At 40.8% G+C, this 15,827-nt stretch overlaps 1 protein-coding gene across 1 annotated transcript in view; it reads right to left on the reverse strand.

The window, feature by feature from the left end:
• The window catches only part of STK32B (serine/threonine kinase 32B), a 163,153-nt gene extending 148,119 nt beyond the window's left edge, over nt 1-15,034 (reverse strand). Inside the window, exon 1 of the mRNA XM_030947996.1 lies at nt 14,767-15,034. The gene's annotated coding sequence lies outside the window, so the exon portion shown is untranslated. The remainder of the gene's footprint in view (nt 1-14,766) is intronic.
• Between the last annotated feature and the right edge of the window lie 793 nt (nt 15,035-15,827).

Here is a 15,827-nt window from a genome sequence, read left to right on the forward strand (position 1 = left end):
CTGTTTAAATAAAAGACACAACACATTTTTGAAGAGGGCTGACCTCCTCCATCAATTCTATCTGTTAGCCTACCCATAGTTATCCATCCTCTGCAGTTAAATGACTTTCACTATGTACTTCAGTGCCCAAGTTGCATTTTATCTGAAGGTGTTGCAAGTGTTTCAAGCTAAGTTATATTTCTTAGAAAAAATAAAATCCATTTTTGAGATGGAACCTCAAATCCCAGCCTCTGAGGTTGTAAAGGCACTGACCTGAGCTCATCTTGGCAGTTCTGACTTTTAGAGTTATCTGGAGACAGGAAGAGGCTTCTTTTTGATTCTAGCTAGGGTTCATAATATTTCTCTGTGTGAATCATCTGCTTGCATAAGAATCACCCCACCTTCTCTGCCATTTTGGAGGAAAGCTGGTCTCACAAAAGGTTTTTTTTTTTACCTACGTGCTCCAGACTAAACTATTGTTGATCAAACATGATCAATTTTTCCAGCTTCAGATGAAGTGATATCCTGCCCTATTAATCATCATTAACACCTTTGTACACATCACTTTTTTGTGGTTGTTTCTATTCAGGGTGGTATAGAAAGGGTAGGGGAAAAAACTGATTATAACAGCTATATTTAATTCATAAAAACTTCCATCATTTCAGTGCAAGACATATTTCTTCATCTCAGATAAACATCTGAGATGAAGAAATAAATATCTCTTCAACAGATAAATATTTGATGATGGAATGGGTAGTTCTTGTATGGAGACTGAAAAAGATGGGCTGACTGCTGTACATAAAATGACCATCTAACTGTAGAAGTTTTTTTACTTGGTGCTGATGATTTATTCTCTCATCATTGTGCTTCTTACCTCTGGGAAATCCTTGTACACTTATTTGCAAGTTATTTATAAGTATGCTTATTTACACTCCACAAGCAATTACACCAAAGCTGATAGGACTGTTCACTGCAGAAAATAGTAAATATGAATAAAGAAAGCAGGCACTTTATCTTATCTACTCACTGCTAAGATTAGGAGTTGTCCTTGTTTCAGCTGGAATAGAGTTAATTTTCTTCTTTGTATCTATTATAGTGTTGTTTATTATTATTGCTATTGTCATTATTATAATTTACTTTATTTCAATTATATTCTTATCTCAACCCACATGTTTTACCTTATTCTGATTCTCCTCACTATCCAGCTGGGAAGGGGGGCAGAGTGAGCAAGGAGGTGTGTGGTACTTTGTTGCCATCTGAGATTAGAATCACAAAGAAGTGAAATATTAAATACTTCAAGCAAAGCAAACGTAGACACACTTATGAAACAAACCAAATCCACCTCAGGTCAGCTGGTACAGAGGTGACTGAGGAGAGGAGGAGGACTTCAGACAAGCCACAATTCCCAGTTTATGGCTGGGTGTTGGCATTAACAGCAGGTCAGTAGACTCTAAGCTACAACTTAGATTTACCTCATATCATCACACAACAGGCAAAAATAAAAATATTCACTTGGCAAGCAGAGTGGGGAGCTGCTAGATATTAATGTAGAGAACACAAGTTCTAATTTTAACCACAGAAGTTATTAGGTGCAAAGCACAAACAAATAGTGAGCTGCAGAGGATAAAATTGCTCAGTGTAGCAGAAGGCTTAGTGCCTGAAACATCCAGTGGCACTAAATGTGCTATACCAGTTCTGTATAATCACAGAAATAGAACCTCAAATAAGTTTAATTATAGATGTTAGATGAAAATAATGAATATTGGTGACTCAGTTCTAGAGTTTCCTACTGCATACACAGGGTTTGTTTTGATGAGAGTAAAGTATATAAAAAAACTCTGTGTATATGTAGAGAAAAAGAGAGAGAGAGAGAGAGATAGTCTCTAAAATATGTGTGTTTGTATTATATTTTCTTAACTAGAATAAAATGGCAAATCATATATCAGAGCTTCTTCTGGCTATATATGAAAATAATATTAAACAACCTTGGCTTCTTCACAGCACAGAATGGAAAACTTACAACATAGAAAAAAAATTGTGGCTTTTTTTTTATTTACAGGTTGTGAAAACAACTGGAAATCATATCATTAAAGACTAGAAGCAACATGTTGTATACAACAGTTGCCAGCAATATTTCTTGGGTGATCTGCCAGGGTGTATTCTTCTTTTCCAAATTGGAATGTAGTGCTTCAGGAAGATCTTTACAATATCCAGGACATCCTGTCATTCAAAAATTCAGGATGTCATTGATCCACAGATGTCTGTGGATCACAGGATGTGTATGAACAACCTAGCAGAGGAAGGTTAGAGGGCTGAGAGCCACCTGCAGTTACTCTCAAGTGTTTGTATGCCCAGGGAAGCACTTAAAATATCTCTGCACCTCACAAGTGAGAAACCTGAATGCCACAATCTTTTCTCTGAAATGGACAGCTACAACAGTGAAAGGGCTGCCTTCTGTTATGACATTTTAGAATCCATGACTATGCTTCATCCGACACCGCTGGGACAGACTGACGGCTCCTGGCTCGGGAGCATCAAGGAGCTGAAGTCAAGGCAGCACTCAGCCTAAGTGCTTGAAACCACTGAAAACATGGTGTCTCTTCACTGCCACACACTACTCAATCTTTTCTAAACAGCAGACACAACCTCTCCTCACTCTCAGGAAAGCCTTGTGAAAGCCATTCAGAGAGCAGATGTTATCCCAGCAGCAGCTGGAATTTGCCTTCACTTGGATGTCCTGCCTCCCACAGCCACAAACAACATCTGTGAATTTGATGCCCAGTCCTTTTCCCAAACTATGATTAAAAAAAAAAAAAGGAAAAAAGGACAAGATAGACTGGATGATTGTAATTTTTTTTTTTTTTTTGCTATTTTGAAGCTGCCCAGGCAACTTTACTGTAGCTGCTCTCTTCCCCTGTTATCAACAGAGAGCTCACTAAATCCAAAAGAAAAAGAAAAATTATTGCCCTGCTGAACATTTGGACCGACAGCAAGTGTTAACTACACTATGACTCCTTCCCAGCAAAATTGCACAGCACTTAGTGCTGACAATTTTGTTCAATAAAGGTCAATAAATCCTTCCAGAAAGTCTTTCAATACTGAGATTTTTATGGAGCATTTCACACTAAAAATATATTTTTCTTTCTAAAGTACTTTTCATCTGCTATTATTATTTGCACCATACAAAAACCTCTAGTTTAATAACTTAGCTCAAAAACTTGAGCAAGAGATCTCAAAGACATGTCACTGGGCAGCGAAAGATGTGGCAATAAGGGCATAATTGGCATACAGTTACTGAAAAATCACATGAAAAGGCTGGGCAGAGAAGAATCTCATGAATCTGCATAAAACTTCTGGCAAATCTGTTCCTCATGTTATGTCCAAACCAATCTCAATAAAAGCTAACTTGGTTTTACAGCAATTCCCCACACATAGGATTGTATTTCTGTAGCTTTCACATGCTAAAAGAGTCAAATACAATCTGGGCTTAAGAGAATGACTTTTCTTAATCTCAAAATGACCTTTTGATAACTTCTTGTTGTTTGACTTCAAGCTCTGTGTAGCAGTTCACAGTCCTTAAGATGTGGTATTGCCCCAAAAGCATTTGCAGGCTTTACAGCTTGGAGAAAGATTTATCTAAACCTCACCCCAAAAGGCACAAAATCAATCTTCCTAACATAATGTGAAAACAGTCCAGGGGGAAGTGGAAGATAGCTTCAGAAAGGTGTGAAGGACACTCAGGAGGCTGACAGTGATTTTGTGATTATATTGCGTCTTTGTTTTAACAAGGGAGCTAAGAGCAGCTCTCATTGCTCAGCAAGGGAGGTGGAACAACCTCAAAAGGAAATTATAATTACTGGAAGGATTAACTCAGTTTGCATTTTTATATCTTACATAAGGAACAGAAGGTGTTCCCTTATCGCTGCAAAAATAGGAAAAAGAAGGAAAGTATTTTTTGTCCACTGCAGCAGGTTGCCTTGTAGTGTATTTATCTTACTAAATACAACAGTCCCTCTTACACAGAACAGTGTTAACAATAGAATGATGAAATCACCGCTCTATTTTATTCAGGATCATACCAAGTAAAAAAATGACAGGGCAGAAAAGTACATCAGGTGTAGAACTTATCTAAATGTTTCTAAATTTCAAAGATTTAGAATTGCTATTTATTTCTTAAAGAAAAAGAAAAAAAGAAAGAAAATGAGAAATAAAGTGGGAATAAACACAAAATCAATGAAAATATTACCAGATAGAAGTTAAAACCACAGTTTTAATTCATATTTTGAGAAGGATAAACAAACTGTAGGGTAGATTTCATTAATATATCTAAACAAGCTTTTTTCGAAAATAAACCAAAATAGAAAAAGTTTAATGAAATATAGAACAGAATATTTCATATTATGTTGTGATATTATAAAGAAAATATTTATGGGAATATAAAATTTGGGAAATACATTTCAGATTCATCAACCATGTTCAGTTACCATTAGAGCCTCAAAAACCTGTTTAAATAAGCTGCCACCAACCCTGGTAAAGCTTTCTAAGAAGCATCCTTCAATTTAAAAGGAAAATATTTCTGTCTTAATTACAGGAAGAATGAAACTTAGGTGTCTACATTGTACTGAATACCCATATCAGAAAATACAATACAACATTTCTAAGAACAAAAGCATTGCAGTGTTTGATACTTTTGTGTCAAGACCTGTGACAGCCATCATAGAAAAAGGGTGTAGGAGAAAAACTGATTATAAAGAATCTTCTATTAGTTGTAGCAGAAATAAATCATATGCAAAACTGGAAGAAGAAACTTGAGGTACTGACTACCAGTAAAACAAACTGAAACCAAAGAATCAGACAATATTTTTTATGTTGGAAAAGGCATTTAAGAACTTTAAGCCCAACCATAAACCTAACACTGCCAAGTTCACCACTAAACCATGTCCATAAGGCCCCAATCTCCAGTAACCTTTCCTTGCCAGGTTGGAAAATACAGAAGGTTGATAGTCTCTAGAAGATAGATGATGAACTAAGAACACTTTTGCAAACACCAGAGTTTCAATTTCCAGTGATTAAAACCAGACCTGTCAAGTGACCTCACAAATCCTAGCCTTTCCATTCAGACTGTTTCATTTCCTCGTTAAAATACAGGTTGATGAGAGTCAAAGTGGAAATTAAGGAGTTAAAGATGAGGTCAAACTGAGCATATGAGAGACAGCTGCATGGAAATAAGTCTTCTAATTATTGGAGTGGAAAATAACTTATTTAGGAGCAAAAGGAAGGAAGGCCTCATTTCTGTGATACAAAGTACAACCCTACTCATTCCCTTGTTGATGGATATTTGAGGTGAACGCTGACTGCCTAAGGGAATGGACCAATGTATAACATTCAGGTTTTCTTGAGGACAAGCTGAACACACGTCACATGCGGTGCTTTCATTCTATTTGCCAGATTTTACTAAGTGAGGAATCTGAAAGGGAAGGCCTGGTAGTACTCACCAGTGAACAGATGCCTTCTTTCTTTCCTCTTTCCTCCAGAAATATGTGTTTTATAAAGGTACAGTACTATAGTGTAGTATATAAATGGTATATATTGGCCCAACTATAAAACTGTACTGTATACATGTAACGTAGAATTTAAACAGTATAATGTTAATTTCTAAGGCTCTAAAATTAAATACAAGGACGTTCCATCAAATATTGCATTAAGAGAATCAGTTCTAAGTCCTGATGAATGTATTTATGCTCAACATCCTCTTGTAGTGAGAAGGCGGAGGCATCTTGGGCCCCGCCAGTGCTCATCTGCAGATACAGTGTGGTTTGAACACACATTTCTGATAAAGTAAATAGTTTCCTGGGATCAAGTGCAGCCAAATAAAAACCAGTGTTATTCTTCAGAACATTTAATGTATTAGACACTGGACCCTAGAAAGTAAACCAACTTTGTTCTTCTTTAACCATAGGGGAAAAAAACCAAGACATTTGCCTGTTATTTTTTTATAAGACCCTGTATTTGCTGCTCATGCTGGATTTTGATTGAGTCCAAGGAAACTCAGAGTATTATTTAGTTAAGAAAATAACTTTTATTGATGTCTTCATTTTTTCATGTTTATATAATAATAGTCTTTATCCTGTTGCAGGGAAGCTTACATACACACACACACACATACATAGTGTTCAAAAGTACAACAGCAAATTAGGCAACAGTTCAGCACAGGCCTACATTAGGCAGTAAGTAATGTCATCCAAGGTAATCAATTTAACTAGCTTGTGAAACTAAGTGGAACTGTGCTCAAGAGAGATCACACCCTCTGATGTGCACACTGCTTACTACTGCTGCTCTTCCCCCTCCAAAAAGTCCAGGCCTTTCCTGCTGAGTTTGGTGGGTCTCCTGTGCCTCTTGTTCCTTCTCCTGACATGTTTTACCCTGACAGCATGCTGTGGAGCTCATCTGCCAGACTGAACTAGAAGTTTTCCTTTTTAATTGAATACTGTCTAAGAATTTTTACTTTGTATTGATTGATCTCAGTAGCAACCTTTTCTCTTCCACACCTTTTCCATCAGCTCACTCTGGCTAAGTCAAAATGTTGTGAAACCACCAAAATAACGGCCTTCTTTCCTCTATCCCACCTCTCAGTGCTTAGTCACAGGTGTCACTGCCCACCAGGTTTTGCTTCAGGATGGCTTCACCTTCTGCCTTGTCAAGCTTGCTTTTTTAATTAGAAATGTGGAAAAGAGTGAGTCTTGTGCCCGGCCAACAAAACCCCACCTTCTTTGGATTGATGCCCACATTCAGAAAATACTGTACAAAGACAGTTCTGGTGAGACAGTTCTCTGAGGATATATGAACAAGACCGTAATTCCTTACCATGTTTATTTCCCAAAGATTTCCTAATTCAGTCAGGTACAACATTTCATTCTAGGCTGAACTTCATTCATGGGACAGTATGGTACCCCAGGTTCACAAAAAGCTCCGTAGTAGCTACTGCTGGCCTTGTAACCCACATTCACACATCCACATCAAGGAACTCTTTCACTTTCATGTCCAGGACTCAGTGTCTGTCCCACTGCAGCCAGGTGGGGTGAGGTAGATCTGTTCCCCCTGGTTCTATGGGAAGCTGTCAGATCTTTTGAACTGTACTGGAAGTGATGCCAGTATTGGGCAGAAAAGTCAGTTTAATATCTCTGTAAATTTGAAAACCATTTGTCTTGGGATAAAACCAAACATTTACTTCTCAGATTAGCACCCCTTCCACCATTCAGCTTTTCCAGCCCTTCAGAGCCCAGCTCTCTGAAAGTCTGCTCTTTGGCACAGAAAACAACTGCAGCACAGCTGAGGGAGCAAAGCCTTTTCACTTCAAGCAACAGCTGTGGACAGCAGTGGAAGACAATGTCTAAATTTTTGAAGGAGGGACTGTAAAAGCAATGGTGTTGAGATTGAGACAATAATCTTGTTTTCTGAGTTTATTTCACAATCAGATTTTTCCTTGATCTTGAATAGGAGTCTCAAAGTTTACCTTGCTCAATGCTTGGTTAACTTTGAATTATTTATACTTACTTACAAAAAGCCTATGTTGATATCCAGGCACACCACATAACACATATTGCAACAAGGGTAAAATGTTACCTCTCCTGAGCAGTTCCTCAATAACAAGCCAACAAGAAATTCCTTCACACTCTTAGAGTTAGACGTCATGCCAACCACTTCTGCAAATTTTGGAAGTCTGCAAAAGCAGCAGCAAAGACTTCCATGGTGCCTTTGTTTAAGATGGAGGTCCTGACAAGGATGTTTCTGCTGAAGAACTAAATCTTGGAAATGTGGTAATATTGTTAGGAAGGATCTTGAAAATTTATCTGGACCATCTCTAAGATATTGCTGGCCGAGATTTTGTTGAATCTGGATGATGTAAAGTTAACTACAACTGACAAATACTTTAGCTGTCCCTGGAAAGGATCTTTGTTCTAATCCTGACAGTGTGAGGTAAATCTGATACTGCACAACCTTTTTAGGATATTCAAATGGAACAGAGATGCAGCTCATTTGAGATAGCAAGAAGCTAAGATGAAAGTGCCAGATTCATCTTTAGAGTTCCCTGTAAAAAAGGGAAAACTGATACAGTATTAAACTTCACCCCCAATTATCATTTAGTGCCTGAAGAGGTCCACATTATTTGTGTGCATTGTACCAAAGCCCAAGCCAGGAAGATAAGGGCGATGGTGATTGCAATATCACAGTATTCCTTCTGAACCTCCTTGGACACAGACCATGTAAACTGTCAACAGTTTGGCGTTTAGTACTTCTGTGGCTACCTGAAATTATCATATTGCTCTGTGCTCTCCTTTCTGTCTATATTCTCCCACTGTCTCATATTATGCTGTAAGTGTAAGCTGAACACTGATCTATTTTGCTCTGTGATTGTACAGACACTGGTATTTGGCTTTCTGAAGTGTTTTTCACTACACATAATGATGAATTCCTGTCTAAAGTTCAATAAATGCAAAATAAAATTGTATAAAATTCAACATGGTCATAAATCCAATGGTCTGTATCTAATCTATCCAAAATACTGATATTCAGCATAAAATAATGCCTTTGACAGCTGTGGTTTTCAACAGAACTGCCTTTGAGCAGTTTTTAAACCACATTTTGGTATTCTTATCCAATTCAGTTCTAAAGGGAACTGGAATATTCCTCTTTGCAAGGGAAAAAATAAAATGCAATATAACACACCAGAGAACTTTCATGAACAAACTAAAAATCCAGCAGAAATATTGATCCCACATGATGTTTGCTACTCTCTCTAACAGAAGGTATTTCGGTTCCAACCCTTTATTTTACTGTTCTTTAGGGCTGTGCCTTATGAAACAAGTAGTTTGAAAAGAGTGTGTTATTATCCTCATGATCTGAGTGTTGTGCAGCAGCTCTGTGACTGCATCAGGCACTGCCCACTACAGCTGGGTGCCAGCAGGATGATGAGCACCATCAGATCACTGACAATAACTGGACATTGCATGCTCTGTTCTCAATCTGACTCACTTTGACATCTAACCATTGCTGTAAATTGGTTCCAAGTAAAACTCTTGTTTGTCATTTTTTCCCTATGTCACTTTATGGTTCTTCAGCTTTCACTGCACTTATACATAAACTCAGCCATTATGCTCAGAATTTAGCTACCTGAATCCATACCAATTTCAGGCATTTTTTCTTAGGCTCTTTATCTGGGTTTTAGGCTTTTAGTACAAGTCTTTGCAGCAGCTGGCCATTTAATAATGATGTTTTCTGACACTCACCAACAATTTTAAATCCTTCATTTAAGCTGAAGGCTTTTCTGCAGAGGAGAGGTAGAAATCAATTTTAAATTACAACTTGAAATTGGAAGTTTAACTCCAGAGGATGGATGCTATATTCTCTAGTACATAAGATTTCCATTGAGCTCTGCAGTTGTGGCACTGCAGCAGAACAAAGCCCGGTGGCTCAGGCAGGGAAGTGGGACTTGAGCACTTCCTTGAAGTAGATAAAAAAGCACTACAGTGAATCAGGTTCTGGTCATGGAGAATAAGCCAAGGCTGTGCCTCATTCCCCACAGACAAAACCACACTCCTGAGGCACAGCCCTGTCACAATGACCTCCACAGAGGGGTTCTGCAGCTTCAGGATGCTCAGTGGAAATACATATTTACCTTAAATGTAAAGTCACGTACACCAAAAGCAAAAACAAGCTTTTTAAAAGTTCAGTATACTTATTTCTAAAAGTAACTGTAGCAAAGCTGATTTTTTAAGCCCCAGATAATCAAATACAACTGCCGTATCACTTGGCAGGACCAGCTTCTAGCTTCTAACACTTTGTTTCTTATCCTTTCCTCTGTATCTTCCACCACAATGTAGGCAAGTACATTATTCCTGTTTGATAGTAGTAATATCTCTCCTGAGTCAGCTCTTTTCTAAATTACTCTTTTTGACTATTTAATTTTCACACTTTGAATATGATTGAAATTTTAACTGAACAGTCAAGCAAATCCAGCATGAAAGACACTCTTTACAGTCACTAGGTTATTGCTAATATATCCATTACTTGTGATATTTACTGAGAATTTGCAAGGAGAATTTACCAATGGTGAATATTAGCCTTACACTTCTATTGCCATTCTTGTGAGCATATTGCTATTTTTGAAAAGTTGAATATGAGAAAAATTTATTTCTTTTCTCTCCTGGTGGTAGCACTGGATATCCATATTCAGGAGAGGGTAGTTGTTGTGAGAATAAGAAATATTCAAGGTGAAGAGAGTCAGGTTCCTTTGCTTCAGTAGTATTAACAAAAGTAAAACTGTTTTCCTTTTACCTGAATTGACTGCACAATTTGTGTAGTATCTTGCTTAAAACACCTTTTAAATGTCTGAAAAAATGTTATAGCTCCACACCATATAAGGGTCTTGCTTTGGTAAGGGGTAGTGATGCTGCACAGCACCAGATGTAGTTCTCTATCCAACCTATACAGCAATAAAAATCAAGAAATGGAATGTATTTTTCTATATCTTTAGGCAGAGTACAAGGTCTAGGCAAACAAAGGGCTCTGTTCCCTGGATTATTCCTAGCTGTTTTGTGCCTTAACCTAGGCTAAGAAGAGAAAATTAGATAAATACAACATGGTTTTACCAGGAGTTTTTTGCACATGAGTAACCAGACATTTTTCCTTGATGACAAACTTATTTTGTAGATGATAGAGTTGGCTTAAAATTAATTTTTCTCAGTTTCAGTGGAATGAGATGTAAGAAAGTATAAGCAAAGCTGAATAAGGTGAGGATAAACTGACAAAAGGCAAGGTGGGCAGCTGTGCTGGTTTTGGCTGGAATAGAGTTAATTTTCTTCAGAGCAGCAAGTGTGGGGCTGTGTTTGGGGTTTGTGCTGGAAACAGAGCTCAGGGATATTTTAGCTATTGCTGAGCAGCACTTCCACAGAGCCAAGGCCTTTCCTGTCCATCATCCCACCCCAGCAGTGAGGAGGCTGGGGGTGCACAAGGAGCTGGGAGGGGGCACAGCCAGGACAGCTGACCCAGGGATATCCCACACCATATCCCACATCCCACACCATATCCCACACCCTATGGCTTCAGGCTCAGTATGTAAAGTTGGATGACAAAGGAAGGGGGAAACATTCAGTGTGATGTCATTTGTCTTCCCAAGTCACCATCACATGTGATGAGCCCTGCTCTCCTGGCTATGGCTGAGCGCTGCCTGCCCTGGGAAGCAGTGAATAAATTCCTTGTTTTGCACTGTTTGTGTGCACAGCTTTTACTTTCCCTATTAAACTATCTTTATCTCAACCCATGTAACTTTTGTTGTTCTGATTCTCTCCCTCATCCCGCCTGGGGAGTGAGCAAGTGGCTGTGTGGGGCTGAGTGAGTTGCTGCTTGGGTTAAACCATGGCAGTAACAAAGGAAAAAATATTATTTAGAAATGGAAAATATGAGGCTGGCAGGGGTTAAAAGCAAAGAAGATTAAGTCTGGATATGATCCAGCTGAATACTCACACAAAGTGTTCAGTGGTCTTGATAACTGACATGATCAGTGTGGTCCTAATGTAAAACATTGTATTAAAAAGAATCAGAGTGTTGCAAGGAAAGGAGCAAGTCATCATCTTTGAAACTATGAATAATAGAAGTGGACCAAAATTCAGTCCTGCAAAAGGCCTTGTACATAGGAACACAAAAAATTTCTAATGTGGATTGGAGTTCATCAGTGGAAATTACTGAGCAAGGCACTGACCACAGGGTGACAGAACTATTCACATGGTCTGTCCATGAAAAGGGCATATGTAATTATAGACTGTGCTAGAACTTCCAGTAGAGAACAGGAAGTATTCTTTGCAACACAAGGTCCTGGGGAAAACTCACCTACAATTCTGTGTATAATTTGGGTTATCTATGTGAAACCAAGACAGGTTCAAATGCAGACAGATGCAGGGCACAGGAAATGAGAAAGCAGTAGGAATAATAGGAAAATAGAAAAGGTTTCCCTACAAATCAAAGAGTGAGAGGGGACACTTTTGCTGTCTCTCAAAGCACCAGAATAATCCTGGAGGGGGAGGGCATTTTAAACTAACAAAAACTTAAATTAAACACAAATCTTGTAAGTAGATGAAGAAACCTAGTCAAGAAAACAGATGTTTCTAACCATTCAAAGAGAGTGAAGTTCTGGAAGATCCTTCTAATAAAAGTGGAACACAGAGAACTAATGTAGCTGGTAAAAATGGCATGCATTACTCCCTTTAAAAAGGTTAGTGTATGATAATGATGTGTTATACTGGCTGTAATAACTGGGAACTAGCAGCATGTAGTTCAGGCTTCTGGTTCTACAGAATATTTTTTTCTATTACCCTGAGCATGGAGGGGAGTGTACATTCAGGTTACAGTTTTTAGATCTACTCAGGGGATCAACACTTCTTCTCATCAGAAAGCAGGAGGTAACTCTGGAACAGAAACCCCACAGGCTTGTCAGGCAGCACCTTTGTGCTCTTCATACACTATTTCCATACATTTATTTATTAACTAACACACTGAGTAGGTAACTTTTTTTCTATGATTTCCAGAGTGATGATAAATGGCATAAATGGCTTTAAACCTTTACTTGCAAAATTCATTTTTTATTCTACACTCATCATAAACATGCATGGATATAAAATGGCAATACTTTTTTTCTGTTCATTTTTGTAATTTTAAGAGGCAGCTGTGACATTATACACAATACACTAAATAGATTAGTTTCTAGTATTTCTACATCTTCATACACAACTCACCTATTCCAGTTCTCTATGAATTGATTGTTATTCTTGAGCAATTATACCATCTCAAGAAACAAATCCACTTTCTCTTGTTATACTTTTCATTATATATTTTTTAAATTATATATTAAGTCCAATATTGTGGGAAATGGTGACTTTTATAGCTACTAGTGGGAATATGAAAAAACAGCTTCATTTTGTATTAAATTCTGTTAAATACATTTTTAAAGAGGAGATATTTCCCCATATTGTTTAGGTACTTGGGAAAATGCCATCCTGAAAAACATTTTGTAAGTACTATTGGAAATTGGTTATTGTTTCAAAAGCAATGGACTCTTCTGAACTAGATGGTTGTGCCAAGCGAAATATATTAAGAGGAATAAAAGATTATGTTAGCAACATTCATAATGGGGAAAACCACCTCAGAACAAAACAAAACCATGCAAAGAATAAATAATGGCCTAATTGAAATCCATAAATACTTCATGTGCTCTTTTTTTATTACCTGTTAATAATGGCTGCATTGCAGAAATGCTTTCTGGATAGAAAGAGAACTAAGTGCCATGAAGGCGTTTCTGCAATAATTTACTATTGAATTTTGTTCATTTTGTGCAAAAACTGACCACAGTTTTGCAGCATGGGGGAAAAAAATAAAGGTGGTAATAATTCATGAAAACTGCTAACTCAAGAGAGCCCAATTAGAAGCCTTCAAAGGCAGGAGTGTGGGTATCTTTTTACCTTAGGGTGTCTGGGCAAGATTAACTTTTCATGCCTTCATTCTGGAGTATTTCTCAGCGAGTTTCCTCAAGGTTTACAGCCCCAAGTGAGCATGGTTGAGACTTTGCCTGGGGGAAGGTGAGGGGGGCTCTTTCCCACTCGTATGTTTACACAGCATGACCTATGGTGAAGGTCTGAAATTTTCTACCAGTACAAGAAACTGGCAGCTATGGCTCCACAACACACAAATTGTACACAACCTGCCCCATTCCCCACACAAACAATGGAATGTTGTAAACCACACCTCATCACGCTTCGCCAAGGAATAGGGAATGGTAATCTCAAATGCAAGATGTAGTCACCCTTTCAAGCACTCTACATGTATTTAAGATGTTACCCCCCTACTAGGAAAACAATACAAATATCTCCATGTGCCCTGAACATACAGGGCAGAACATACATGTTTTGACTTGTTATGAAACTCAGGAAGCCAGTGTGAGTCTATTAAGGCACAATCACTTCCTAATAAAATACATTGGGAACTTCTGGGGAAGTTCCTCAAAATTAAGCACCCGTTGCCTAGATAGGCAGCAACTTCTATCCCATGAGCAACATTAAAAACATTTCTACATTAATATACAAATATCTGCTCTCTAAGAGTGTAGTGTTCTCTTTGCTTCAAGACCCAAAATTATTTTAACTGAAATGCATTCACATAATTCTAATTAAATACATTCTACATTGGAAAATTACACTGAAATGCATAAAGAGCAAAGAAACACCACATTTTAGGCAAACTTTTCCATTGCCTTCCACAAACTTTACAAGATACACTTTCTTATGACATATTATCTAGGTAGGGAGTAGAAACTTGGAGTAATAGAACATGCTAAAAAAAGTTTCAGAAAGTACAGACGATGGAGTAAGTATAGAGTAAGAGAGACATCACCATTTAAAACAGGCAGGTGGGCAAAGCGACAGCTATAAACAAAACTAGAAGCGTGGGCATCCATCTCACACACTATGCCCATTCATAAACGCAGGTTTGAAGCCACCTGCCATGTGCTTAAAGCCCAGCTGGCGATGTGCTAGACTCGAGCCTCCCGCTCTCTCGGTGAGGATGGCAGGACAAAGGCGGGCTCTCCGCTGCCGCCCGGGCAGCGCACCCGCGCCCGGCAGCCCGAGGGAGGCTCCGCGCCCGCGGCTCCTGCACGGAGCGGGGCCGGACCCGCCCGGCCGGAGCCGCCGCGGCCCCGGGCGAGGCGCGGCTCGGTACCGCGGACAGCTCCGCACTCACCGTCCTCATTCTCGTCGAAGACGGGCGCCCTGTGGGAGTGGCCGCCCCCATGTTATTCCGCGGCCGGCTCCGCATCCCCCGCCGCCAGCATCCCGCGGGGCGCGCCGGCGGCACCCCCGGGCGGGGCAGCTGCTCGGCCCGGCCCGGCCCGGCCCGGCCGGGGGAGCTCCGCAGGGCTAGCAGTCACCCTGCGACATGAAAGCGATCCGCCTGCCCCTGGCAGAGACCGCTGCTGGCTGGCGCGCACCGACTTGGCCCTTCTCTCATCGCGGAGGGGCAGGGGAGGGACGGAGGGAGGGAGGGACGGAGTTAGGGGAGGAGGGAGGGATGGAGGGGGAGGGAGGGAGGAGGCGGAGGTCCTGCTGCCGGTGGCTTTTGGTGAGCGGTAAAAGCTGGATCTACCTGGATCCTCGCGGATCCTCCCTCCTCCGCTTTCCCTCCTCCCAGACCTCCACTGGGGAGCGCGGACTCCCCGCTCCTGGCCCGGCCCCGCGCCCTGCCCTGCCCGCTTCCCCGGCGGCGGTGTCTGATGGGCAGTGGGTGCAGAGCCGCTACCGCCGCCCGGCCGCGCTGGCAGCACCGGGTGCCCATCGCTCCCGAGGCGCGGCGGAGGCAGGAGGGTGAGCACTGCCCTAGCTCCAGATGGTTTTTGTTTTGCCTCCCGACTGGGAGGGGGCGTTCATCGCCGGCAGCCCGGAGGGACGCGGCCGGCCGGCCGAAGTTCGCTGAGTTTACAAAGCGGCAAAAAGAACCAAAGGGAGCTGCTCCGTTCCCTCCCGTTCCCCTCGCTGCCCGGGCGGGGCGGCCCCGGGAGCGCGGCCGGAGCGGGCGGGGCGGCGCGGGCAGCCCGGCCCCGCAGCGCCACCTGCCGGCCGCGCCGGGCAGCCCCGAGGCGGGACGGCTGCGGCGATGGGGAGGGAGGCGGCTCCTGCAGAGCGGGGGATGTGAGTGTGTACAGAGAGGGACAGGGTGAATGAATGTGTGTGTGTGCACGTGTGTGTGTGAGTGTGTACAGAGAGGGACAGGGTGAATGAATGTGTGTGTGTATGCACGTGAGTGTG

Source organism: Camarhynchus parvulus, chromosome 4 (genome assembly GCF_901933205.1).
Source record: "Camarhynchus parvulus chromosome 4, STF_HiC, whole genome shotgun sequence".
NCBI lineage: Eukaryota > Metazoa > Chordata > Aves > Passeriformes > Thraupidae > Camarhynchus > Camarhynchus parvulus.